We start from the raw sequence: 15397 nt of genomic DNA, 5'->3' as shown, positions 1-15397 counted from the left end.
ATCCTTTGACACAGGAACTTTCACTGAACTTAGAGCTAGGCTGGCGGTCTCCAAGCCCCAGTCCAGAAACCCTCCTCTCTCTCTCTCTCTCTCTCTCTCAAAGTAGGTTCTTCATAAAAAGCCTGTTTTCCATGTTTAGTGAAACTTTTATGGTCAGACTATTTCTCTTTCCCCTCAATGACAGTTCCTTTTTAAAAATCTATCTGAATGAATAATGTTTTTATTTCGTAGTCAGGAAAGTCTCAGTTTTGAATCAACCTGTGAATGCTGCCGCTTTACCATAGAACCAAGTAATCATAATGACTCTAAATAGTAACAGCAAACCCGTGCAAGGCAATTATGGCTGGCACTCTGGGCTCTTAGGCTCTGTACACACGGAGGTACAATAAGCATAGGGAATCTATGAAGCTGTCAGGTCGGTACAATTCAAGGCACATTTTGATATTATGTAAGTATTTTAGGAATCTTGTGAATGTCATCACTTTTAAACTTTTTTTTTTCAGATCTGCTTTGAATACAGTGTTCCGGGAATCTGTGTTCCTCCTGGTATTCCAGTTTCCCAAGGCACAGGCTGACTGAGGATGTGAGGAGAACATCCTTTCCCTTGAATTTCCGACGTAGAAGTTCTGCTAAAGCAGGGCAAGGTATCATTACCCTCTCAGCTGCTTTGCAGAAAAACACAAACCAAACCAAACCCCAAAACAAGAAAAAAACCTCAACATGAAAACAAAGCCTTATTGGCTCAGAAGAGGGTTTGTTTTGTTCTTTTAAAAACATGCAAAATTGTGCATTTTATTAAAGCAAAAGTTAAAGATTTTTCTCTGTCTCAGCAGCCAAATATAGGCATTATCTTGGCTGTAACTCGGCTACCCCACCCCACGTGTCCTGGTGGAAGCGTGATATTGTCATTGCACTCCCGGCCTCCATGTGCTTCTGAGAATCGAGAGGTCTCTCCGTGCACCATCATCCAGTCCTCTCATCTCCTGTGAGGATAGAGTAATGCCAGCATCCCAGTTAGGGCTCTAGCAGGCCCCTTGTTCAGTACGGCCTTGGCTTCCCATCTTGATGACCCTGGACAGTATGTTCTCTGCTTTTGGCAAAAGTGGGACACGGACTTCATCAAGATCTGTGTGCTTCTCACACTCGTTTAAAAAGATTTATTTCCTACTTGAAGGTCGTGTGTTTCAGACTGCGTGACAGTGCTCAAGGTTTGCAAGACGTTGCAGGACAGCTAGGCCTCGTGCCGAGATAGCCTGGATATGCAGAAATCAATCTCTCAGCTTCCCTGCTTCTTCCGGCAGGGATGGTCAGGCAGTTACTCAGTCTCTTGGAGCTTTGGCTTTCAATCTGGAGAGAGAGAGAGAGAGAGAGAGAGAGAGAGAGAGAGAGAGAGAGAGAGAGAGAGAGATAAAGTGTTAAAGTATTAAGCTTGCTTTCACATTTTTCTCTTGGTCACGTGGCTTCCCTCATTAACCCTGCTCCAAAGCATTCGGAAATAGGAATTCATCTCATTTCAGGGAGAAGCTGACTCAGGGACCCGTATGACTGTGGTAAGTGGGAGAGACATGCTGGAGGCCAGGCTGTCTGACTTTATCTTCAAAGTGTGATCTACACACTGGCATCATTAATTCCTGGAACTTGTTAAAAAAAAAAAAAAAAGCAAATCCTCACCACACTCTAGACTAACCAAATCGAAATGTTTGGACACGGATGTAGGGATACGGGCATCCGCCAGCTCTATAGGTGGTTCTTACAGTAGTAAGGGCCAGGGTCCTGTGCTAGAATAAATGTTCTTAACGACTTTTCACATTCAAGGAGTTTTCCAGCCTACGCAAAGTTGAGAATCAGTTCCAGTCAGCTCTGTGGCTGTTTCCTTGTGCCCTCAACTGCTCCATTCATACCCATACCTTGACCAGCTGCTCTTGACCCCAGGAATGGCCTTCAGAAGTAACTAAGTGCCTATGCCGAACTCGTTCCTCTGCTGTGACTGCTAGGATCCCTCACTGGGCCCCGTATGGTCAGACAGAATAGTGTAAAGCATCCCAGCTAGAAGGCTCTCTGAGTCTATAATCCAGACAGCGCTCAAACCACTGAACGTTCTTTTGAAAACGAGAACATTTGCCTGTCAAATGCACACATTTCCCTTCAATCCCACCAGAGGGACTTTATCTGTTCAAGGCTTTTAGTTATGTGAATTAATCAGCGAGTACTGCACACTTCTCTTTTCGCTTGGGGAAAAAAAAAAGAGTAATGTTTACGACCACCAATGATAATGGATGTTGTAAATAAAACAGTCTGGGGGCTTGCCAGGTTGTTATATAAACCTTCAGGGGCCTTTAAAAATTCTTCGAGGAAAAAAAATGGAATTTTTCTTTTCTTCCCGTGGCCTTCAATCAATCCCAGCACCTCTCAGGCACCAAATCAAGTGAGTCTTCCACTTGGCTGCAAATAGAGAATGGTGATGTTACATTTATAGAGTGGGAAGAGAAAGAAAATTTCAACAGGAGAGGGAGAAATGGGCTGTCTTACACCACTAAATAAAGATTAATTAGGAAAACTCTGAGAGTACAACTGAGTCCAAGAAAAAAAATAGAGCATTTGCAGTCCCCTCAGTCAGCACTAACTGGTGACCTATAGGGTCCCTAAGTATTTTAAATTTGTGTGTCTAACTACTTACACTCAAGATTCATGTTTTATCAAAAACTAAAACCAATTCTTCACAGCTTTCCCACGGTGCAGTCAGATGATGCAGGCTTCTTCCTGCCTGCTCTGCGTTCTCGAAGTGGCTCATGAACCTCCACTGTTTTTGGCACCTCAGGCCACATGTCCCATGTCCCTTGAGATGTCATTTGTTCTCATCTGTGCAGACATGGAAAATCATTGGTGGCCACAAAATGCCACAAAGATGGCCAATTCCGAATCAGGTGAAAAGATCGGGATGAAGCTCTGATGTCACTCATTCTGTCCGACACGCCCCGCCCCTTCTACGGACCAGACAGTTTCACTCTGCAAACAGTTTAACTACTAGGTGTACTCACCCCTTTTCCTGACCAATACAGATATTCCAAAAAACAATGTGTGGATTCATTGCTTTTCTTCCTTTTCCCTCAGGGAAATTCTGTCCCAGAGAAAACATTTTGAGGGAAATTCCAAGGATCAAATTCAGGCCATTGAGCCATGACTTAGCTGTTTAGTCGTTAAGGATAACTAAAGGCCAACAGGTTGTTATTAATTTAAAAGGCTCTTGGGTGAGGCTGTACCAACCAGGCCTGAGAAAGAAGACCCCTGAATGAAGTGAAACCATCAGGCATGAGCTTGTTATCAGCTGATGAAGGTTGGCTGCCTTCTTGCCTAGCTGATTTCAGTGGGTGGACACTTCCTTTTGTTTGTGGTAGGCTTCTCTGCTTTTTACAACCCATAGACTTTATCTAAAGACTTGCTGGATCAGTGCTAGGCAAAGCCAGACTCTGTGTTTATGTTAACTGAAGGACAGACTTTGAAGGCACCACAGAGAAAAGTCATGTTTTTAGCTTAGATTGTGACAGTCAAGTATTAATTCATGCTGGAGGGGGCCTGAGGGGGTTGAAGAACAAATCTTTGAAAGTGAATTGGCCTCAGATGATCAAATCAAGCTTCTTTTCTACCTTTCCTAGGCAGACATGTAACACACATCGTCTGGCATGACCACAACAGTGTTCACTGCTTACTAACCTTTCAAGTCTGTGTTTATCCTCAGACAGAAGCAGACACTCCTTATTTTCTGTAGATAGTAAATAAAGACCACCAACTGCATGTTTAAAATACAGCACGCAAATAATTCAGATTTCGAAAGTGAGTCCTCCCACAGAAATGTAAAAACAAAATGAAATGCTTTCTTTTTTGACACTAGTTTTATGGATTACGGAAGCAAAGAGATCTACTGTGGAGAAACCGCATGGATTACAGAAATCCGTAAGTGAAAACAGGTTTGTAAGAGGACGTAATGGAACATATGAACTATGATGCAGTCCTTCCAAAGAGCACAGCAGAGAAGACAGAGAGGCGAGATGGTGGCTTGGCAGTAGAGAAGATGCAAATGTTACTTAAGCCATATCCCTATTGATTATGGTAAAACATGCTAGTGTAATTTATCCTCAACTTTAGATGAACAGTATGACAATTCATTGAATAGTGTGGTGGTGGTGGTGGTGGTGGTGGTGGTGGTGGTGGTGGTGGTGGTGGTGATGATGATGATGATGATGATGATGATGATGATGATGATAAAAAACCACCAGACAAATTCCAATAAAGAAATATCCACAAAATACTTGGCCACTATTATGGTTATAGGAACAATGTGTGTACACCTGCACAAGGAGAAATGACACTGTGGATTTGATGAGATGGCTGTGCCCCAGAGCAGAAAAGTGGGAGTCCCAAGAGATGACACTGGGCAGGACCATCTGGGAGCTACTCACAGAGGGATTCATCCTCCATGTTAAGACGGATCCTGCTAGCTAGGAGACTGGAGGCAGATGGATTAAGAATGAAGGAAACAGAACCGAGACAATGAAATTGATGCAGTGAGAAAGGACTATAGAATCATTTACCCATTGAGTTGTTTATTAGTTCAGTGGGTTAGTCAATAAAACTGGGGGTCACAATACAACTCAGGGTGTTTGTGAGGCCCTTGGAAGTAGCCGTACACCTAACTATGAATGGCAGCTCTGCAGTTGTGCAATGGCCCACCTCACTATTGGGTGTAGACTTTGGCTGCCTGTGTGCAGGATGCTGGGTAAATGTCCTGAACAGAATAGAAGGTACATACACCTACCACCACACCTCCTTCCAGTCAGGGCCACACCAAGACTGCCAGATGCCTGTGTGGGAGTGTGATTGGGTTTTCCCTCAAGCCCAGAATGAAAGCTGAGTTCTGGTAAATAGGCATGTTTCATCTTCCTATCCAGTTCAGAGCGTTGCATCTTCTATCCAGTTCAGAGCGTTTCGCCCCCAGGCTAACGTTCTCTACCGCTTTAGAAGATTATCCTTAATGTTTCATCCTTTATTCAGAGACATCTCTTTTCCCCCTTCACACTTCACTATTTTAAAAATGAAGGCCAACATGGTACGTAGCTAGTTAGAAAAGCGATCTTTATGTCACTGTGGTTGAACCTCTCCCTCATAATCAGCTTTGGACCTCATCTCCTGTTTTCCTGGTAACACAGTCATTAGTGACGAGGGAGCTATCACGCCTGCCTCTCCTGCGGGTCCGAGATGCCATGTGAAAGAGTGGAGGCAGAGTAAGAGTTATTGCTTCTTAACACTTATAATATACAACGAGGAGGACGGCAGAGGGAGCAGGGCTCTGTTGAAGTCTATCAAGGAACAGAGGAAATAAATTTGTATAGATTTTCCCCCTTTCACATTCTTTTAAATATGGCCTGTTGTATGATTTAGGGCCAAAGAATAGGATGTGAGTTTTCTTTCTGGCTCTGGGTGGAGACAGGACGTTCTAAACTACTGAAAAGATCCTGAGATGATAATCTAGCAAGTTCCCTGGTAATGAACAAAGTCATACCACTGTTTCCTGCCTTATAGAGTTAATCTAAGGATCCTTGTTGATTATCTGGACTGTATTTCCCTAGTATAAAGTCTCCCTCAGAACATGAGTTAGCACAGTGCTCTCTCTGATCATTGTCAATTCTCACACCAGGAGAGCCTTTTCCTCCACAGTGGCCCCTTTTGAACCCACCCACTTCCATCACTTAAAGGTACCCCAATTTACTCTGTAATAAATTCTAATAAATTCTATCTTTGGTGTGCCTTGTGTCTTACCTGAATTCTTCTGACTGTGGAGATACAAGATCTCAGGAGCTGGGGGAAGCCAGAGCATGCTTCCATTAACAAATATGCATTTTTGTTCACTGTTCCACACCCTGATGGGTCCTTCAGCAGTAGGCCTATGGCTTCCCTTGTATATTGAAGTTTGGAGCAGTTCTCTGGCTGAGTTTCTTTTAATTAAGCTCTAAAGTGGAAAACAGACATCAAACGAACCTTTACAAATATTTTATTGGCATTCCCTTGATTTTTATGCTTTAAAATAAGTAAGATTACTCTTGTATTGCTAGACAAAGCTTGATACTTTTAATTTCCCTGTGAGCTTTTAAAGCCTCTCAGAGAATTAGTAGCTCCTGGCCCTGTGGGACTCCTTGGATACTGTCTGAATGGACATGGGGGACAGAGCAGCCCACATTTGGTCACAGTCTTTGTGTTCTGGGATGTGTTGTTGGACTGCTCTTTCCTTGCTGCCCAGCAGAGCGGTGCTAGCAAGCGCATCAGAGAAATGATGACTGACCTCAGCCATCATGTGAAGCATTCAGAGTGAACCTGATGTCACAGGAGGACAGGAGGCAAGGTGGGATCTAGGTTTTGGTATTCACCTTCAAATGGAGAGGATTAGGTTGGGGTCCCATGGATATGGACTAATGGGTAGTCAGAAACTTAGTAGGTTCTGATTGACTTCGAACCATATCCACATTTGTGAACATTTCCCCTGGTCCAGCCTGTTTCTATTTAGACCCAGCTGTCTTTTCTCCTTTTCTCTTAAATTTCTTTCAGCCCATCATCATACCCAGATGGTCCACAGAAGCGGCAGATAAGTTACTGTGGACTTAAGCCATTTCTTTAAAAGAGCATATTCGTATCTTGCTTCTTCTTTAAAAGTAAAACTTTACTTGGTGATGGGCATGCTTCTGCAACATAGCAGATAGGAGGCTGTGATGGTTTGTATATGCTTGGCCCAGGGAGAGGCACTATTTGGAGGTGTGGCCTTGTTGGAGTGGGTGTGGCCTTGTTGGAGTGGGTGTGGCCTTGGAGTAGGTGTGTTGCTGAAGGCATGGGTTTTAATACCCTAGTCCTAGCTGTCTGGAAGCCAGTATCCTTCTATCAGCCTTCAGATTAAGATGTAGAACTCTCAGTTCCTCCTGCACCATGCCTGCCTGGATGCTGTTCCTGCCTTGATGAGACTTGCCTTGGTCATGGTGCCTGTTCACAGCAGTAAAACCCTAAGACAGAGGCCTTGAGGCCTGAGTAGCAGCACTTGCTAAGGTTGCCTCTGGGTTCACCTACTGATCGCATTGCCCTCCGTAGCAGAGGAGAAGCCATGGGGTGGCATAGCTGTGGAAGATTCAAGGGGCTCCGTCGGTTTTCCTGATGCTCCGTGATCCCGATGGCACGGGTATTAGAGAGGCTGAGGGGCACAGTAGGTCTTTTTGTGTCCGCGGTCTGACTTCATTTTGAACTCCAGTTCTTTCTTGCGAGTTGGGCAGATGCTTTAATGTAACCTTGGAGCATCAGATACTTCACCTGTAAAATGCAGATAATAATAGCTACCACCTCCTAGGACCGTTGCTAGGAAGGTTCAATGAAGTGCTCAGAGCTCAGGCTGGCACCTCCGTCTTCGTCAAGCACCAGAGCCAGCGACCCGCTGTTTCCTTAAAAAGAAAAAGCAAAGTGAGATCATGCTCGCTACTATTTTTCATTGAGTTTGAACAAACATCGGCCTTGTTTCCACTGAGAGAAAGGGGGGCGCACAGCTGGGGGAGAGGAGGTGAGCATTTCAGGGAGCTCTGATGAGTGTATCATGCAGCTGCAGACACTGATGCAGCTCAGGCAACCGCAGAGGTGCTGGGAGTGACACCTCTCCTACTCCTTAAGGCTTAATGCGGAAATAATGACACGGATGACAGGTTTTCATTTCTCCCCCAATTTTCCTGCCTACATCGTTAATCTAGAGTGTCTCTCAGTATGCTGTGCCCGATGAAGAAACCAGGAGTCCAACCAAGGTGTTGGGAATTTGGGTTAAAATCGTGCATCTGAGAGTGTTGTGTTACAGAGGCCTCCAGGGGTCCCAACCCTTGGTTAGAAAAACATAAAACCATATCATATATTAAGACTCATCAGGAGTTAGAGTCTAGGCCTAGTTATTAGAGCACACACTATGTTTAGACAAATTCAAATAGGAAAATGAAACCAGCAAATAAAAAGAAGTCAATCATCTGCAACAGTCATTAAATATCAAATGACTTATTTTACAGGGACAGAACTCTCCCTTCTTTTTCTCTGCTTTGAGACAGGATCTCATGTAGCACAGGCTAGACTCAAACCCATTATGCAGCTGAGGATGATCCTGGATCTCTGCTCCTCCTGCCTCCTCCTCCCAATGTGTGCCACAATGCCCTTGTTTATGCTTTGTTGGAGATCAAATCCTGGGTTTATCACATGCTGATCAAACACTGTCCCAACTGAGCTACCTCTCCAGCCCCTTCCAAAAACTTTTTAAAAGGTGATTTGGAAGTGTGATTGCCAGGGGGAAGGGATGAGTTAATTTTGTTCTTTAGAATTTTTAAATGACTTATAATCTATTTATTATGTGTGTTCACGCGTGTGCACTCACAGCATGTGTATGTGACATGGCATATGTATGGTAGTCACAGGGCAATGTATGATGTCAGCTCTCTCCTTCCACCATGTGCATTCTAGAGATTGAACTCAGGACATCAAGATTAGTGCCTTTGCCCACTGAGCCATCTTGACAGCTTTAACCTTACCTCATTTCTAAGGTGGACTGCACTATTATACAGACACTGTTATAGTTATGGCTCTGCTGACCTTCCTGTAGTAGTTAAACAAATTTAAATAACACTAACCATATGTTCTTTTTTTAAAAAAATTTATTAGATATATTTCTTTACCTACATTTCAAGTGTTATTCCCCTTCCCAGTTTCCTGTCCATGAGTCCCCATCCCCTCCCCTTCCCCCCCATACAGTTATTCCTCCATACATCCCCCTTACTGCCCCCATATTCCCCTGCACTGGGGGTCCAACCTTGGCAAGACCAAGGGCTTCCCCTTCCACTGATGCCCCAACAAGGCTATTCTCTGCTACATACGCAGTTGGAGTCCAGGGACAGTCCATGTATAGTCTTTCGGTAGTGGTTTAGTCCCTGGAAGCTCTGGTTGGTTGGCATTGTTGTTTTTATGGGGTTGCAAACTCCTTCAGCTCTTTCAATCCTTCCTCTAATTCACACCAAGGGGGTCCTGTTCTCAGTTCAGTAGTTTGCTGCTAGCATTGACCTCTGTATTGGACATGCTCTGGATGTGTCTCTCAGGAGAGATCTACATCCAGTCCCTTTCAGCATACATTTTTTAGCTTCATCAATCTCATCTAGTTTTGGTGGCTGTATATATATATATATGGGCCACATGTGAGGCAGGCTCTGAATGGCCACTCCTTCAGTCGCTGCTCTAAACTTTGCTTCCATATACCCTCCTATGGATATTCCCCCCCCCTTTTAAGAAGGAGTGGGAACATCCGAATTTTGGACATCCTTCTTCTTGAGTGTCTTGTAGTTGGATTGCATCTTGGGTAATTTGAGCTTTTTGGCTAATATCCACTTATCAATGAATACATACCAAGAATGTTTTTCTGCGGTTGAGTTACCTCACTCAGGATGATATTTTCCAGTTCTATCCATTTACCCATGAATTTCATGAAGTCATTGTTTTTGATAGCTGAGTAGTACTCCATTGTGTAGATGTACCACATTTTTTGAATTCATTCCTCTGTTGAAGGGGATCTGGGTTCTTTCCAGCTTCTGGCTATTATAAATAAGGCTGCTATGAACATAGTGGAGCATTTGTCTTTGTTGTATATTGGAGCATCTTTTGGGTATATGCCCAAGAGAGGTATAGCTGGGTCCTCAGGTAGTAGAATGTCCAATTTTCTGAGGAACCTCCAGAGTGGTTGCACCAGTTTGCAACCTGGTAAACAACTTCAGCAAAGTGTCAGGGTATAAAATTAATTCAAACAAATCAGTAGCCTTCCTCTACTCAAAGGATAAAGAGACTGAGAAAAAAATTAAGGAAATGACACCCTTCACAATAGTCCCAAATAACATAAAATATCTTGGTGTGACTTTAACCAAGCAAGTGAAAGATCTGTATGACAAGAACTGCAAGTATCCGAAGAAAGAAACTGAGGAAGATCTCAGAAGATAGAAAGATCTCCCATGCTCATTGATTGACAGGATTAATATAGTAAAAATGGCCATTTTGCCAAAAGCAATCTACAGATTCAATGCAATCCTCATCAAAATTCCTACTCAATTCTTTATAGAGATAGAAAGAGCAATTTGCAAATTCATTTGGAATAACAAACCACCCAGGATAGCGAAAACAATACTCAACAATAAAAGAACTTCTGGGAGAATCACCATCCCTGACTTCAAGCAGTATTACAGAGCAGTAGTCATAAAAACTGTATGGTATTTGTACAGAGACAGGCAGATAGATCAGTGGAACAGAATTGAAGACCCAGAAATGAACCCACACACCTATGGTCACTTGATCTTTGACAAAGGAGCTAAAACCATCCAACGGAAGAAAGATAGCATTTTCAACAAATGGTGCTGGTTCAACTGGAGGTCAGCATGTGGAAGAATGCAAAACAATCCATTCTTATCGCCTGGTACAAAGCTTAAGTCCAAGTGGATCAAGGATACACTCAAACTAATAGAAGAAAGAGTGGGGAAGAGTCTTGAATACATGGGCACTGGGAAAATTTCCTGAACAAAACACCAATGGCTTATGTTCTAAGACCAAGAATCGACAAATGGGACCTCATAAAACTGCAAAGCTTCTATAAGGCAAAAGACACTGTCATTAGGACAAAATGGTAACCAATAGATCGGGAAAAGATCTTTACCAATCCTACATCTGATAGAGGGCTAATATCCAAAATATACAAAGAACTCAAGAAGTTAGACCACAGGGAGACAAATAACCCTATTAAAAATGGGGTACAGAGCTAAACAAGACATTCTCAACTGAGGATTATCAAATGGCCAAAAAGCACCTAAAGAAATGTTCAGCATCCTTAGTTATCAGGGAAATGCAAATCAAAACAACCCTGAGATTTCACCTCACACCAGTCAGAATGGCTAAGATCAAAAACTCAGGTGACAGCAGATGCTGGCGAGGATGTGGAGAAAGAGGAACACTCCTCCATTGTTGGTGGGATTGCAAACTGGTACAACCATATGTTCTTCTTATTGTGCACTAAAGCTAGTCACACATAGTTTGATGGTTTTAAGTCCACCGAGCTACAACTTTATTTTTAATGTACTGTCTATCATGTGGATATCACATAACAAACTAAAACTGATGTTTGATCCTGTAAATTTGACAATCTCCATATTGCCAAAGGATAATACCATTGGGATTATAGGCTGCAGCACCACGCTTACCTGGTCATTTTAATTATAAACTAATACAATCCACCAAAAAGCCTTGTTGTCTCTACTTCCAACATAAATGTAGAACTTGCCCATTGCTCCCTGAAGCTATTCTCACCGCCACGGTCACTGGCATTTCCCTGCGCACTGGAAACACTCTGCCTTGGCTGATGAGACAGTTTTCTCCCACTTCCTGATTTTCAGTAATCTCTGAAATCAATTACATTTGGAGAGGCCAGTCTGGCCCTTCTGCCTGCTTCAGTTTTTATTTAGTTGCTGTGACAAATACCATGACCAAAGCGACAGAGGAGAGGAGAGCACTCCTTGGTTTATTCTTCCAGATTATAGTCTGTCATTGAGAGAATTCAGGGCAGGAACTGAAGCAGGGACTCGAAGGCATGTCCGATAGCTATTGCACACAGCGTTACCTCTGACCAGAAAGCACACTCACAGCTAAGGAAGTGCAGCAGAAATCAAGAAGGAACAGAGACACGCTCAGCTAGTTTTCTTCTGGTGTTCAGGACCAAATGTCAGGTCATTAAAATGGTGCTGGCTGTGGTGGGCTGGGCCCTTCTATATCAGTTAAGAATCAGGACATACCCCCACCGATGACATTCAGTTGCAGAGCTCTCCTCAGAACCCTGGGCAACCTCAGGCTGTTAAAGCTTAGCAGGACAACCTTCGACATTTCGTGATGAAATCTTCAAGCCCAAAGTAAAGTTGAAACACTTGTATGGAGAACATTCACACGCCTCCCACGTAACGTTTTACTCTTAGTCATCCTATCATCCGTCCAGCTGTTTGTCCCCATTGAGTCATCCTTCTGCCTCAACTTGAGTATGCCTTAAAGAAATTGTAGGCACTGGTGCTCTCTCTTTTTAAGCATGACAGCATTCACTGTTATTAACTGCACCCAAATTTAGGTGGTTTTCCTTCTAATGAAAGTTTTAGCCACACATTTCTCTTTGCTATTGGATTTTTGGCTAAGAGGGGGTATAGTTTGCACTTGTTAAGTTTCAGCATCTGTGTTACCCTATCCCTTAATAAGAACATATTGCCATCACTCTAACCACTTCCCTTCTGTCTCTCCGTGGTTCTCAACCTTTCTTATGCTGTGACATTTAATACATTTCCTCATGTTGTGGCAACCTCCAACCATAAAATTAGTTAATTGCTACTTCATAGCTGTAATATTGTTACTGTTGGAAATTGTAACATAAACATTTGATATACAGGATATCCGATATTCGACCCTTTTGGAAGTTGCAACCACAGGTTGAAAAGAACTGTCCTAGGCAGGCCTCACCTTCATTCTCACCATAAAGGAAAAGTGTTCGAGTTTTTCCTAGCTTAAAGTAGTTTCTCCTGTCATAGGACATCATACATTCTACCATACAAAAATATAGTCATCCATAGCCAGTAAATTCCTTCTTTTTTATTGCTGAGTTATCTGTTTATTCATTTTTGGTGGATATGAAGACTTTTCCATTTGTGGTTATTATGATAACATTTTACATGAATATATATATATATATTATGCATGTGTGTGTGTATTCATGTGCACACACACATGTGGATGTGTATGCATGCCAGTGTGCATGCCTCTGTGTACTTGGAGGCCAGAAAATGTTTGGGGTCCTTATCTATTGTTCTCAACCTTACACTTTTATGGTAGAGACTCTCACTGAATGTGGAAGTCACCATTTTTCATTTAGTTTAGCAGTCAGGCAGCTACAATGCTCCCTCTGCATCAGCTTGCCCTGCAGTGCCTGGATTGTAAGCACATGGTGGCTATATCTGACTTTTTATGTGGTCCTGGGAGCTGAGCTCACATACTTCTGCTAGTACTACAAGCACTGTTATCCATTGAGTATCTCCCCAGCTCCCAGTAAGAATATTTTTATGAACACATACCTTCATTTGTTTGGGGTAAATGCCTAGGAGTAAAATCAATGGGTTGGTGCATGCTTATTTTTGAAAGAGAGTGAAAATCACACCATTCTCTTGCTTACAACTCTTCAGTGACTCCACTGTAAGAAATACAAACACCAGGGTTGGGGATTTAGCTCAGTGGTAGAGCGCTTGCCTAGCAAGCGCAAGGCCCTGGGTTCAGTCCCCAGCTCTGAAAAAAAGAAAAAAAAAAAGAAAAAAAAAGAAAAAAGGAAAAAAAAAGAAAAAAATAATAAAAAAAGAAAAGAAATACCAACACCATAGTACAAGCCAAGAAAGACCAAGCTTCCCCGACTCTCACAGCTCGCTCTTGTACTAAGCACCTCACTTCCCCGACCCGCCAGCTTGTTCCTATCCAGTCTTTTCCTTAATGAACCAAATGTGCTTCCCGCTTGCCCACACCCCTGCTGTCATCCCAGCCAAGATCATGATCCTTTCAACTCATTGTACATACTTACTCATTCTCATGCGCCGGCTTGCATGCTACCTCTGCAGAGAACACCAGGAGGTAGTGAGAAAGCAAATGGTATGGCCACCCTGCCCACCCACACATGCAAGCAATCTGAGGATAAAGCACCTTCCCTGGGCATCTCAGTACATAAGGCCTTCGTCAGTTCTCTGACGGTTGTTACTCTTTGTTCTTTCTTTCTTAGACACTATTCACTGCCCTATTTTTTTTTTTACTACTTTGCTTTTCTTGTTCCTTAAACCTCTCCCTACCAAGGTCACACATGACCACTTGATTGTTAAATCCAGTGGAAATACTTTTTATGCTTCACATAACTATCTGTCCAGAGCATTTGACACAGTGGACTGTTTCCTTTGCTTGAAATTTGGCTTGTCTAACTGTTCTTGTCATGGTTATTTCTGTATTTATGGCCCCACACCAATGCTCTCCAACATTCCATTGCCTTTGGACTCTGTTGTGCACAGTAATTTCTTGGTCCTATTTTTGTTGTGTCCCATACTTTGTTTCTGGCAGATTTATGTAAATAGTGCCAACCACTATTTACACTATAAACCACTATTTACATATCAATTGTTCTTCAGTTAAATTCCCAGGGTGAATGTGGATTGAGTCTCTCTAATTGTGTAACATTGGATTAGACTTCAGAAATGGGCCATGACAAGCTATCCCTCCCTGTCGTCTTGCTGTATGGGAGAACTTGTCAAATCTGTGCTGACTCTTTCATTCATGGTTAACCAGTAGAATTCTGAAGAGGTTGACATTATGCTGAGTCCCTTGCAGCTTCTGCCTGGGCCTCCTTAGTGGGCAGTATTTTTTACATCTCACATATCTTGCTATGAGAAGCTTAAGCCACAGGAGGAAATTTGTGTAAAAAAGCAAGCTCAGCCGAGCTTCTTCTCAGTGGTACCAATGGCCATCCATGTGGGTAAACCATCCTGGATGCCCAGGTCTAAGAGCCCTCAGATGACATTTGACAGAAACTATAGAAGAAACTCTAATTAAGACTCATGAAGTTGGCGGGGTCAACTCAAGAACTCTAAGAAGCAATCATAGTTTATTTTTTCAACTCATTAAAATTTTGGAGTGGTTTATTGTACAACAATGGTTAAGGGAAGCACGTGCATGTGGATATAGATTTCCCAAATAGAACAGAGTGCTTTTCTAAATGAAATAAACAGTGAAGACATCTCCAGTGTGGGAAAGTGTGCATTGTGGAGAGAGAAATGAGGAGGCCAGAGTCCCACGGAGAATACTTCTGCTAGAGATACTCAGCTGAGGGAAAGGCTAGTCATTGTTAGTTTCTTTTCTTCCCAAAGGTTTGTGAGTTGTAGAAAGAGTAAAGAAAATGAATCTTAAGCCCACAGTTATATTGAGTGTCACTATAGGACGTGACACTCACCTAGGAAACTCCAGGCTCTAAATCAACCCAAGAGAACAAAGCGAACAAGCTGCCTTCTCCATCCAGGAAATAGCTCTGGTCTGGCTGTAGTTCATGCCAAAGAAACTGGCTTAGGGAGTGTACCCTGGAATTGTCTGGCTTATGACTCAGAGAACTCAATGGCAGAAATGTTGGCTGATGTTAATGGGAGGTGGAAGAAGAAAAACTCAATTCCCTGAGAGGAGACTGTCTGAGAGGGGTGAGACCTTCTTTATAGTATGAGTGAAAGTTAACTTGTCATGAGTAAACAATGCTTTTCCAGGTTGC

General features: G+C 42.8%; 1 long non-coding RNA gene across 1 annotated transcript; it reads right to left on the bottom strand.

Annotated features, from left to right (window-relative positions):
* Positions 1–757: 757 nt before the first annotated feature.
* On the bottom strand, positions 758–15172 carry LOC120100924 (uncharacterized). The gene is made up of 4 exons (XR_005501224.2): positions 15092–15172; positions 7108–7344; positions 5815–6004; positions 758–1347 (listed from the first exon to the last, which is right to left on the bottom strand). It is a non-coding gene; the product is annotated as an uncharacterized LOC120100924 (long non-coding RNA).
* Between the last annotated feature and the right edge of the window lie 225 nt (positions 15173–15397).

This window comes from Rattus norvegicus, chromosome 2, assembly GCF_036323735.1.
Source record: "Rattus norvegicus strain BN/NHsdMcwi chromosome 2, GRCr8, whole genome shotgun sequence".
NCBI classification, from domain to species: Eukaryota; Metazoa; Chordata; class Mammalia; order Rodentia; family Muridae; genus Rattus; species Rattus norvegicus.
This window is presented reverse-complemented; position numbering and strand designations above follow the sequence as displayed.